This window comes from Tursiops truncatus, chromosome 1, assembly GCF_011762595.2.
Source record: "Tursiops truncatus isolate mTurTru1 chromosome 1, mTurTru1.mat.Y, whole genome shotgun sequence".
Lineage (NCBI taxonomy): Eukaryota > Metazoa > Chordata > Mammalia > Artiodactyla > Delphinidae > Tursiops > Tursiops truncatus.
In genome coordinates this window covers 75,194,486-75,207,319 of record NC_047034.1, presented here as the reverse complement: position 1 = coordinate 75,207,319, position 12,834 = coordinate 75,194,486, and the positions used below count along the sequence as shown (strand labels likewise).

At 41.3% G+C, this 12,834-nt stretch overlaps 1 non-coding gene across 1 annotated transcript; it reads right to left on the bottom strand.

Moving 5' to 3' along the window:
• Positions 1 to 10,100: 10,100 nt before the first annotated feature.
• LOC117310037 (U6 spliceosomal RNA) lies at positions 10,101 to 10,207 on the bottom strand. Its single transcript, XR_004524307.1, has one exon. It is a non-coding gene; the product is annotated as a U6 spliceosomal RNA (small nuclear RNA).
• Between the last annotated feature and the right edge of the window lie 2,627 nt (positions 10,208 to 12,834).

The following is a 12,834-nucleotide window of genomic DNA, read 5'->3' as shown; positions in this document are numbered from 1 at the left end:
GCTATGGTTACTCAGACTTGGATGTTTGGCAAACACTATCTCAAAAATAAATGAAGTGAGCCTCACTTCAGGAAAAGCAACTACAGTTTTTGTTGTCTGTGATGAAATTTGAGTTCTCAAGTGAAATTTTGAATTTTGGAAAACTTACGTGTGCCACAGTGAACTTGACATTCTCAAAATCTTTTAGATGGATATTAATAAATTTCTATTATGTATCAAAATTGTATATTGTAGTGTGCCAGCATTAGGAAGATCTGCATTATGCAGTGAACCAATATTCTCCAAATAATCCATTTCAAATGCAAAAAAAAGTAATGGATTCAAATGTAACAGGTTGCAAAAAGTTCACTGATACGGTTTTGGATTCCACATTGTGACTAATCTTTTAGAAACTACTGTGTATCAATGTTTGGTGTAGTATCAAAAATATCCACAGCTGTTGGAAAAGGGTTTTGAAATATTCCTCCCTTTTTTAACAACATATCTGTGAGGCTGGATTTACAGCAACATTTTGCAACAGACTGAATGCAGACACAAATATGAGAATCCAGCTATATTCTGTTAAAGAGACTTGCAAAAATGTAAAACAGTGCATCCGTCTCATTACATTTTTGTTTTGGAAAATACAGTTAATTTTTCATGAAAACTGAATTATGTTAACATGTAATAGGTTTATGGTTGCTATTTCTTAATGGATTAATATTTAAAATTTTCTGTTTTAGTTTCTAATATAGTAAGTATCAATATATATAATTTACATAAACAAAAGCTCTTGGGAATCTTCAGGTTTTAAGAGGATAAAGTCATCCTAAGACCAACAAGTCTGCGAACGGTTCTACAGCCTGGGAGTGATGGAGTGGAGGACAGCACCCAGGAAGTTTGGCTGTAGAATCCATGCTCTTGCGACTGAATTAGACACAAACCTCTCCTCTTGGGGCCCTAGCTGAACCCAAGTCCCCCTGGCTATTCAAGGTCTTCTTTCCTGCTCAAGTTCGAGTGGCCAATGATGAAACTGAGTTTGGTGCAAGCAAGACAGGCTTTTATGCAATGGCCAGAGAACAGAGAAGGGGGGTTCTAAAAGCACCTTCTCCCTAAAGGGAGAGGTGTAAGGGAATTTTAAGGGTTAGGAGGCAGACAGTCATCGGGGCTCTAGGAAAGGGGCAGGGATTTTCAGGGGCAGCCGTGGCATGTGCAGTCTTCCACATTCCTTTGCACATGGCATAAACTGTTCTGGTAAAGTGCAAATGCCCCCTTTGTGTGGAGATCTTAGCAGGGTAGTGAAGCAAAGGTAACACTCGGACTGCTTCAGGTTTCATCTATGCAGGCGGGTTGCTGAGGTCAATTCAGAGCTGGTTTGGGGGCAGTTGAACACTGTGTATCTTGCAAAGTACAGCTGCAAAGCATCTCTGCCAAATAGCAGGTACATTCGAAGCAAACACAGATAAATCAGGGCAAGTGTCCTTCAGTTCTCAGGGGTTGGTATGGAAACACAGAGATGAATCAAGGCAAGGAGAGCGGCGACCTTTAGCCTACTTCGTCCACCATCTTGGACCTAATCTGTTCAGTATGGTTTTTTTCTCTGGCCTTTGTAACCTGTTGATAAAAGAAAAGTAGCCTGTCAGTTTCAGCCTCTGAGGCCTGGGCTGCATAGCATGGGTGACACTTAAATGTTTAATTATACCTATTGTTTCCAAGATTAACACGAGGCCTGCCAAGACAGAGGTGAAAATGTCTTAGTATTTATTTCTGGAGGATAGAAACCCAGATTTGTGGGGAGGTGTTGCTTTTATGAATGTTTGAAAATGTTTCAGAATGTTACTTTTGTAGTACAGGAAAACGTAAAAATACTTCTTTGAACTCAATTTCTTTTACTGATAGCTTCTTCCCTGCTTAGTTTCCATCTCTAATGAGCAAAGACCTCATAACCTATCATTTAAAGTACTATCTTGCCAATAACTTCATCTCCCAAGCTCCGTTTTACCCCACACTTGCCCGGCTAAACCCCAAGCATGGATTGGTTCTCAACCATCTACCTTTTCAGCTTTTTCTTCTAGACTTGTCACGTTCAGAGAGGTTAAGTCATTTGAGCAAGGATGCTTAGCTAATTAGGGGTCAGAACCAAGATCAAAACCCAGTCTATCTCACTGGAATGTGAGCCACCACAAAACAGCTATTTCCCATCATCAGCAGCCCTCTCCCCATTTCCCTGAAGCCACGACTTCATCACACCTTCCTTTTCTCCCCTATCACTCTCAGCGGAAGATGTCACCATGACAGAGGGAGGCAAGGCCCTCAGGAAGTCTGAACCCCTTCCCTCCCACCTCCTCCAGCCCCTCCTGGCAGCAGTTATGTCCTCTCTCCTGTCTCTTCTGTCTTCAGAATCTGCTCTGCCAGTGCTTTCCACTTGGCATGTACACATCAAGTCCACGCTATCAATAACCTTACCTGAGACTTTATACTTTGCTGGTTGATGTTTTATTTTACAATGTATATTTCCTTCATAATAACAAAAATATTATAGGTTATGGAAAGGGAAAATGCTCACGATGTATGAAATGAAACAAGCATCCTTCAGAGTTGCCAGTTTTTATTCAAATACATGTGGGTGAATTAAAGGACCGTCACATAAGGATGATGTCACCTCTGTCAACTGGGTTTATAGAAGAATTGTCTATTCACTCTTCTGAGCTTTCTTTTTAAAGGTCTATTTATTATTTTTTTATTTTATTTATTTTTGGCTGCATCGGGTCTTAGTTGCAGCACACGGGATCTTTCGTTGCGGCACGCGGGCTTCTCTCTAGTTGTGGTGTGTGGGTTTTCTCTTCTCTAGTTGTGGTGCGCAGGCTCCAGAGCACGTGGGCTCTGCAGTTTGCGACACGTGGGCTCTAGTTGAGGTGCACGAGCTCAGTAGTTGTGACGCAGGGGCTTAGTTGCCCGCGGCATGTGGGATCTTAGTTCCCTGACAAAGGATTGAATCTGCGTCCCCTGCATTGTAAGGTGGATTCTTTACCACTGGACCACCAGAGAAGTCCTTTCTGTGCTTTCTGAGTTGCATGAAAAGAATATGTAACTACTTTGTAATCAGAAAAGCTCACATGTTGTCTTTCAAAAATAAAATCACCAGGACTTCCCTGGTGACACAATGGTTAGGAAACTGCCTGCCCATGCAGGGGACACGGGTTTGATCCCTGGTCTGGGAGGATCCCACAGGGCATGGAGCAACTAAGCTGGTGTTCCACAACTGCTGAGCCTGCGCTCTAGAGCTTGTGAGACACAATTACTGAGCCCTCATGCCACAACTACTGAAGCCTGCATGCCTAGAGCCTGTGTTCCGCAACAAGAGAAGCCACCGCAATGAGAAGCCCACACACAGCAATGAAGAGTAGCCCACGCTAACTGCAACTAGAGGAAGCCCATGCACAGCAACAAAGACCCAATGCAGCCAAAAAAAAAATAATAATTAATTTTAAAAATTCTTTAAAATAGATGGAGCTGGGCCTTCCCTGGTGGCGCAGTGGTTGAGAGTCTGCCTGCTGATGCAGGGGACACGGGTTCATGCCCTGGTCCGGGAAGATCCCACATGCTGCGGAGCAGCTGGGCCCGTGAGCCATGGCTGCTGAGCCTGTGTGTCCAGAGCCTATGCTCCACCACGGGAGAGGCCACACAGTGAAAGGCCAGTGTATCGCAAAAAAAGAAAAAAAAAAAAAGAAAAAAGATGGAGCTGGAGGAGTCGGGCTCCCTGACCTCAGACTATACTACAAAGCTACAGTAATCAAAACAGTATGGTACTGGCACAAAAACAGAAATATAGATCAATGGAACAGGATAGAAAGCCCAGAGATAAAGCCACACACCTATGGTAAGCTAATCTATGACAAAGGAGGCAAGAATATACAATGGAGAAAAGACAGTCTCTTCAATAAGTGGTTCTGGGAAAACTGGACAGCTACATGTAAAAGAATGAAATTAGAACACTTCCTAACACAGTACACAAAAATAAACTCAAAATGAATTAAAGACCTAAATGTAAAGCCAAACATTATAAAACTCTTAGAGGAAAACATAGGCAGAACACTCTGACAAGATCTTTTTTGACCCACCTCCTAGAGTAATGAAAATAAAAACAAAAATAAATAAATGGGATCTAATTAAACTTAAAACATTTTGTATAGCAAAGGAAACCATAAACAAAACAAAAAGACAACCCTCAGAATGGGAGAAAATATTTGCAAATGAAGCAACTGACAAAGGATTAATCTCCAAAATTTACAAACAGCTCATGCAGCTCAGTATCAAAAAAACAAATTACCCAATTAAAAAATGGGCAGAAGATCTAAATAGACATTTCTCCAAAGAAGACATACAGATGGTCAAAAGCACTTGAAAAGATGCTCTTCATCACTAATTATTAGAGAAATGCAAATCAAAACAACAATGAAGTATCACATCACACTGGTCAGAATGGCCATCATCAAAAAATCTACAAATAATAAATGCCAGATAGGGTGTGGAGAAAAGGGAACCCTCCTACACTGTTGGTGGGAATGTAATTGGTACAGCCACTATGGAGAACAGTATGGAGGTTCCTTAAAAAACTATGAATAGAACTGCCATATGATCCAGCAATCCCACTCCTGGGCATATACTAGAGAAAACCATAATTCAAAAAGACACGTGCACCCCAATGTTCATTGCAGCACTATTTATAATAACCAGGACGTGGAAGCAACCTGAATGTCCATCAGTAGAGGAATGGATAAAGAAGATGTGGTACATATACAATGGAACATTACTCAGCCATAAAAAAGAACAAAATAATGCCATTTGCAGCAACATGGATGGTCCTAGAGATTGTCATACTGAGTGAAGTAAGTCAGACACAGAAAGACAAATATCATAAGATATCATTTATATGTGGAATCTAAAAAAAAGGGTACAACTGAACTTATTTACAGAACAGAAGTAGACTCACGGATGTAGAAAACAAACATGGTTACCAGGGGATGGGTGGGGAGGGATAAATTGGGAGACTGAGATTGACATATACACACTACTATATATAGAATAGATAACAAATAAGAACCTGCTGTATAGCACAGGGAACTCTACTCAATACTCTGTAATGGCCTATATGGGAAAAGAATCTTTAAAAAAAAAAAAAGAGTGGATATATGTATATGTATAACTGATTCACTTTGCTGTACCTCTGAAACTAACACAACATTGTAAATCAACTATACTCCAATAAAAAATGTTAAAAAAGAGACAATCAAATCCCCCACTCCTTCTTTCAGCCACCACCCTGTCTCTCTCTCTCTCTCTTTTTTTTCTTGCCATGCTGTGAGGCTTGTGGGATCTTAATTCCCTGACCAGGGATTGAACCCGGGCCCTCGGCAGTGAAAGCATGGAGTCCTAACCACTGGACTGCCAGCGAATTCCCCCAGTCTCTTTCTTTTTCACATCTCCGCTATTCCAAAGAGAAGTCTTCTCCACCTCCAAACCTTCTGCTCACCCCTCAGCCTGTTACAATCGCTTTTCCTCCACCTCCTGCATCCCTGAAGAAACCTCTTCCCAAGGTCACCAGTGACTTCCTCCTTATCGACTCTAACCCTTATCTTGCTTGCTCTCTCTGTAGCATTTGGCCCTGTTAAGCATTTTCTTCTTGAAACTTGTTTCTTCTCCTGGTTTCAGTGATGGCACTCTCTCCACTCTCCACCCCCATTTTTTGGCCCCTCTATTTCAACTTTCTTTTCAGGCTTCTCTTTCTCTGCTTTTTCCTTAAACATTAGTATTCCTTGGGAGTTCCATCCTGGGCTTTCTTACTTCTCACTCTATGCCCTCTCTCTCTCAACATCCCCAACATCTCATTCTCTGGATCTCCAACATCCGTCATATTTTTATGCTGCTGACGTCTGCATTTGTAGCTTCAGCCTATAGGTCGAAATGCATTCCAGAGTTTCAAATCCATAGAGCCATCCAGATACAGGAATTTTTAATTAAGTGTCCCACAACACCCAACCCATCTTCTTCGCCATGCCCTTGCCTGTTCTTATTTTTGTTTTTCTCTAAGGGGGTGAATCATCTTTTGTTTTTCTCTTTTCTTGCATCCTTAATGCCAAACAATGTTGAAGTCCTGTCCTTTTAACCTCAAAATACCCCAAATTCATCCTCTCTTATCATCCCCCTACACACATTAGAGCCATGAAAATATAATCTATGAAAGAAAGAAAAGGAAGGAAGGAAGGAAGGAAGGAAGAAAAGAAAAGAAAAGAAAAGAAAAAAGAAGGTTGGACAACAGGCTTCTAATTGGCAACAATAGATACAAAACCACATTGGAATTGTATGTAAAGTCTTGATGGAAAATAAACATCAGCCTGGAATTCTATTATATGCTCCCATTTTCTTTGGGTTTACTCTGCTGTTTTTTTTTTTAACTTCTTAAATTGGCAATTAGCTCATTATTTTTTAGTCTTTATTGTTTCCTTGTTTGGTCAATTTTCATATAGTTTTATAAAATATATTTTTCCTCAGATTTTATTTTATATTACAATGTCATATTTTGACAATACTTGTGAGATATTCTTTTTTTAAAATAAATTTATTTATTTATTTTTGGCTGTGTTGGGTCTTCATTACTGCGTGCAGGCTTTCTTTAGTTGCGGCGAGCAGGGGTTACTCTTCGTAGTGGTGCGTGGGCTTCTCATTGCGGTGGCTTCTCTTTGTTGCGGAGCACAGGCTCTAGGCGCATGGGCTTCAGTAGTTGCAGCACGTGTACTCAGTAGTTGTGGTGCGCGGGCTCTAGAGCACAGGCTCAGTATTTGTGGCACATGGGCTTAGTTGCTCTGTGGCATGTGAGATCTTCCCAGACCAGGGCTCGAACCCGTGTCCCCTGCATTGGCAGGCGGATTCTTAACCACTGCGCCACCGGGGAAGTCCCGTGAGATATTCTTTTACTGACCTTCCTGAGAATGGAATGGAGTTAAAATATGAATAAAACACAAGGCCATTATCTGATGTCAGGATAGAGAAATCAGAGCTATATGACAAATGAGTTAAGACTATAATGATGAAACAACAGAATGAGGTATTGTTTGAAATATTGATAGAATCAACACTTTATGCACCTCAGAGTTATGAGGAAAGTAACTTCCTATCCTGAGAGGACAAATTTGATGCAAAATAAATTATTATAATGTGAAAACACATTAGAGTAATCCAAGATGTGTTTTTCTAATAGATTCCATTAGGACACCTAACAATCATTGGGGGATGCAGTCATATGTCACTTCTGGTTCTCAGAGATATACTGGTTCAGTACATCTTGGGTGGGGTAACTAATCTGATTTTTTTTTTTTTTTTTTTTTTTTTTTTTGGGGTACGCGGGCCTCTCACTGTTGTGGCCTCTCCCGTTGCGGAGCACAGGCTCTGGACGCACAGGCTCAGCGGCCATGGCTCACGGGCCCAGCCGCTCCGCGGCATGTGGGATCTTTCCGGACCGCGGCACGAACCCATGTCCCCTGCATCGGCAGGCGGACTCTCAACCACTGCGCCACCAGGGAAGCCCTAATCTGCATTTTTAATCACCATCACAAGTAAAACCGACTTAAGCTGTTTCAGAGATATAACACTGTTTTCATATTGTGTGAGAGATGAATGACAATTTATACACTTCCTTTTGTTTTTGGCTGCAAGGCTTCCTGGATCTTATTTTCCTGACCAGGAATTGAACCCGGGCCCTTGGCAGTGAAAGTGTGGAGTCGTAACCACTGGACCACCAGGGAATTCCCTATACAATTCTAATAGCTGCTTTTAATGTATGTAGAGAGAGATCTCCGTGAAATTCTATAACTGATGTAGGAAATTTCAGCATTTTTTGCGCATTTTATTTATTTAATTTTTTTTGGCCATACTGCTACAGCATGTAGGATCTTAGTTCCCCAAACAGGATTCGAACACATGCCCCCTGCATTGGAAGGGCAGAGTCTTAACCACTGGACCGCTAGGGAAGCCCATCTGCAGGTTTTTGAGAAAAAAACCCTAAACCTATAGCTCATCAGAAACAAAATAAACCTCTCCAACCTACTGCTTTTAAGAAATGTTGCTTTGCAAATTTTGGTAATAAAATCAATAAAATCCTTAGTTCACTTAGTACACTTTTTATGATAGAAGATTGGGATTTAGCTCTTTACTCCACATGCAACACTCATCCCCTCTTCCAATAGTAGACAATGATTTTTGGATAAATTGGTATTTACTGTTTGTATAATTATGACTATGCAAACTCTGTTCACTATTAAGCCACTATTAAATTTGACTCCTATGCACCATTTTGTTTCTTCTAGAATTTATAATTGCCTTGGGCTCTTCTGTTTCTTTGTTTCATTTGCATTCCCTCTGTTAGAAGTGTAAACCTCTCAAATTGGTCAAACAAAGTAGGTAGCCTGATGACCACATGTGATGGTCTTCTGTTCCAATCTGGCTGGTTGCATGAGGCCTGCTGCAAAGTTGTCCTGGCTCTTCCCTACATCGTCATCCAGGGAATCCCTTTGTTTGTCTTCTGTGTGGATCCTCTGTCTCCTAGATACCATGTTCTGATTTTCCCTGGTTTCATGCTCTGCGTTAGTGGAATTCATCATCCACTAGCTTCCTGAGGAAGGGAGCCCAGAAAGCAAATTTCCTGTCTTTGCATGCCTGAAAACATCTTGGCGGAGTATACAATTTTATATTAAAAATAACGTTTGTTTAGAATTTTGAGGGCATTGCCCCGTTGTTTTCTAGTTTTTTGGAATATTATTAAATCCAATGCCATTCTGAACATGCAGCTGAGTATCTTTTGTATACAACCTGATTTTCTCTCTGGAAGACTCTAGAAGTTGCTCTTAATATTTACTCTAAAATTCCATGATGAAAAACCCTTGGGTGTTTGATTTTTTTTAATTTTTGTTTCTTTGTTTTTTTAAATTTAATGTGCTAGGCATTTAATGGGGCCTTTCAATCTGGAGACTCATGTCCTTCAGTGCAGGAAATTGTTATTGAATTATTTCTTTAATAATTTTCCCACTGACTATTTCTTCTCTCTTTCTAAAACTCCTTTTACCCAGATATTCTGTCTCCTAGACTGAACCTCTTATTTTCTTACATTTATTTCATATTTTCTATTTCTTTGTATTTTTATTCTACTCTCCAGGATATTTCTTCAACTTTATCTTAGAATCTTTTTTATTAAATTACTAACTTCTACTTCCATTTTTTCCTTTATTTTTCCTTCATTTTTTTCGCCCATGCCACACAGCTTGTGGGAATCTTAGTTACCTGATCAGGAATCGAGCTCAGCCCACGGCAGTGAGAGTGCCACGTCTTAACCACTGGACCGCCAGGGAATTCCGTACACTTCCATATTTTTATTTTTATTTAATTAATTAATTAATTTATTTATTTTTGGCTGGATGGACATATGGGATCTTAGTTCCCTGACCAGGTATCGAACCCATACCACCTGCAGTGGAAGGGTGGAGTGTTAACCACTGGACTGCCAGGGAAGTTCCTCACTTCTTATTTTTAATTTCCAAGAAGTCTTTATTATTTTCTTTTTAAAAAAATTTTTATTGGAGTATAGTTGATTTACAGTGTTGTGTTAGTTTCAGGTGTACAGCAAAGTGAATCAGTTATACAAAAGATATGGAACAGGTACTTCCCTGGTGGTGCAGTGGTTAAGAATCCGCCCGCCAATGCAGGGGACACAGGTTTGATCCCTGGTTCCAGAAGATCCCATATGCCGTGGAGCAAGTAAGCCCGTGCACCACAACTACTGAGCCCACGTGCCACAACTACTGAAGTCCGTGTGCCTAGAGCCTGTACTCCGCAACAAGAGAAGCCACTGCAGTGAGAAGCCCACGCACCACAATGAAGAGTAGCCCCCGCTCGCCGCAACTAGAGAAAGCCTGCGCACAGCAACAAAGACCAAACGCAGCCAAAAAAATAAATAAAATAAAATAAAATAAAATGCCATCAGCTAGTGAGAAATGGCAACTACTCCATACCATCAGCCAACCCCAGGCCTTGGGTCCGCTTGCCTCACTTCCTCTTCCTTTAAAAAAAAAAAAAATTTGGAACACTTCACGAATTTACGTGTCATCCTTGTGCAGGGGCCATGCTAATCTTCTCTGTACCGTTCCAACTTTAGTATATGTGCTGCCGAAGCGAGCACAAGTCTTTATTATTTTCTGAATGTTCCTTTTAAAAATAGCATCCTTTCTTTTATCATGGGTGCAATATTTTCTCTTGATTTCTGAAGATATTAATTGCAGGTTTTTGGACATTTTCTTCTGCTCCCTTCATTACCCTCCAGGTTCCTTTTCTTTTGGCTTCTGACTTTTATGTTTGAGGCTGCCTTCAACTCTCTGGCAAGCCTTGGCTGTCTGTTCCAACTTAAGCGTGAGGTCCAAGAGAGCTGACTGGAAGCCCTGTGGAGGTGCCAGAGATGGTCAGCTGGGGGTGACTCACTGTGTGGTGGGTGAGGGAGAGATCAGTCTTCTACCTCCTGTAAACTTTGTCTCCTGGGCCAATCATTATCCCCAAAAAGGAATTTTCAGTCCCCTTGCCCCTGCTTCCAGAGGACAAAGAACTTTTAATCTTTAAAGTCTTTACAAGTTCTAAGACTCCAATTATTTTATTCCTGTTTGGTTTTCCACTCCCTACCCCATGAGTAGAATGGAAAATATTCAAACTTAAGGATTTAAAACTTTACACATATGACTTTCCATTTTTCAGTATTACATCTCTCATCTTCTCCTTTATGTTTTTAAATTTCCTTACTCTCATTTTGATGTGGTTTCTGGATGAAGCAGAGATAAATGTGTGTGCTCAATCCACCATGTTTAACCAGAAGTTCCTACCTCCTTAAGTCTTAATTACCTTTTTTCTCTAACTCAAGACGTGGTTGTAAAAATTAAAGTTGGTTGTGCATGCGTAACGTGATGTTCAAAGAGATTTTTCTTGTTGTCTTAGAGTTTGAGCTGAGTCCTCAAGGAGAGGAGAGCATGTAGGTACTCCACATTGTAGAGAAAGACTTTACTGGACAGATAAAGAAGAACAACTCCTCTAACAATGATGGTCCCTTATCATCATCTTCAGCCTCTATAAATGAGAATATTGACAAGGGAATGGAGAGTTACGGAGATAGGGTTTTTGGTCTGTTCTGTAATGCATTATTGTTTCCCCTTCCTCATTCTTAGATAGGTGAGCAGAGGCTACAGACCAAGTAAGGAGAGTACCAAGAGATTGCAGGTGTTTGCAGGAAACTCAGTCCTTGGCTGAATGATTCTTGTGTAATGGAATTATTGTCCTAGTGCTGCTACAGAGCTCACGCAAAGCACTGTGAGAGAGTTTTGGGAAAACTGACATGAGTTTACTGGCATTTGGGAGTTGCATATGAACATAGAGATGAGTATATGCGGACAGTTTGGTGAATGGGGCATATTAGACATTGACTGGAGCCTGGCCCTGGGACAGCAGTGCTGAAGAGTAGCCTGTACTTCCAGCACCTGGCATGGGAAGGATGTGGGAGTTTCTCATGGGCCAAGAGGACATCATGGAAAGTACCTGGGCTTTAACCATCTAGATGGGACCCTGTCCAAGAGAGACCCCTGCAGGGCAAGAAGACTCTAATGGCAAGGTACTGTGGGCTAGAAGCTCAGGGTACTGTGCAAGATGTCAGTTGGAGATGCACTGCAGACATCAAGGACTATGCAGTGTGGAGGCTCCGTGAGTCTCCTCAAATACCGCCCCCCAAGAGAAAGCCAGAACTTAGGCATCTGTCATACAGAAGGTTCTAACAGCCCTGGTCATATCAAATTACCTTTTTCCTTTCTCCCACCATTCCAGCCCACTAGAAGCCAGAGGCAGGAAGTGGAGGGAGGGTGGAAGAAGGGCGAAGATAAAGGTACCCTCCATCCTTTGCCATTTCAGGTCTCTGGGCTGTGGGTCCAACCTGAGCTGGGGGTGTGTGACCTGGGAATTGAATATAAGATTGAAATTTTAAAACTGGACTGTTCAAGACTTGTATTCCATGAAAATGACAAGAAAACCATGAGGTGTACTTGAGAGATGTGTTCCAGGGTGGGGAAGTCTGCTGACAGAGCAGGGTTGAAGGCAGCTGTTGATGGCAGGATAGAGTGGGGGGAGATTCTTTGCACCTTACCAAATCCAGACAGTTAAATAAATCAGCTATAACTTAAAGCGCTAGGCATTCATTCAGTCAGCATTTACTGAGTGCCTACTCTGTGCCAGATTCTATGTAAGTTTCAAGGAATAAAAATAATGAGTGAAACCAAAGGAGCCCCTGCTTTGGATAATCAAGTGAGGAAGACATACTGTCTAAGGTAAAAACTGCATTTAGCTGCTAATAATGGAGACCGGAAATAAGACTGGAGTTTTATTTTTCTCTTGTGTAAAAAATGTCCATGGGGAAGTGGTTCACAGTAGCTGCATCATCAACAGAGCCCATCTATCTCTATCACCATTCTCTACCTCTTTATCTCTGTCACCATTCTCTCTCTCTGTATCACCATTCTCAGACTGTGGTTTTCATTCTTAAGGTTAACTCATGGTCCAAGGTGACTGAATGGAGCTCCAGCTTTCATATCTGCATTCCAGACAGATATGAGGAGGAAAGGGGAAAGGGCAGAAGAGGATCAATATCAATTTTTTTGTCCCCTTTTAAAAAGCCTTCTTGGATGTCTCATCCAACAACTTTGGCTGACATCTTATTGGCCAGAATTTTCTCACATGATCACTCTTAGATGCAAGGGAATGTGGGAAATATAAGAATTGTTT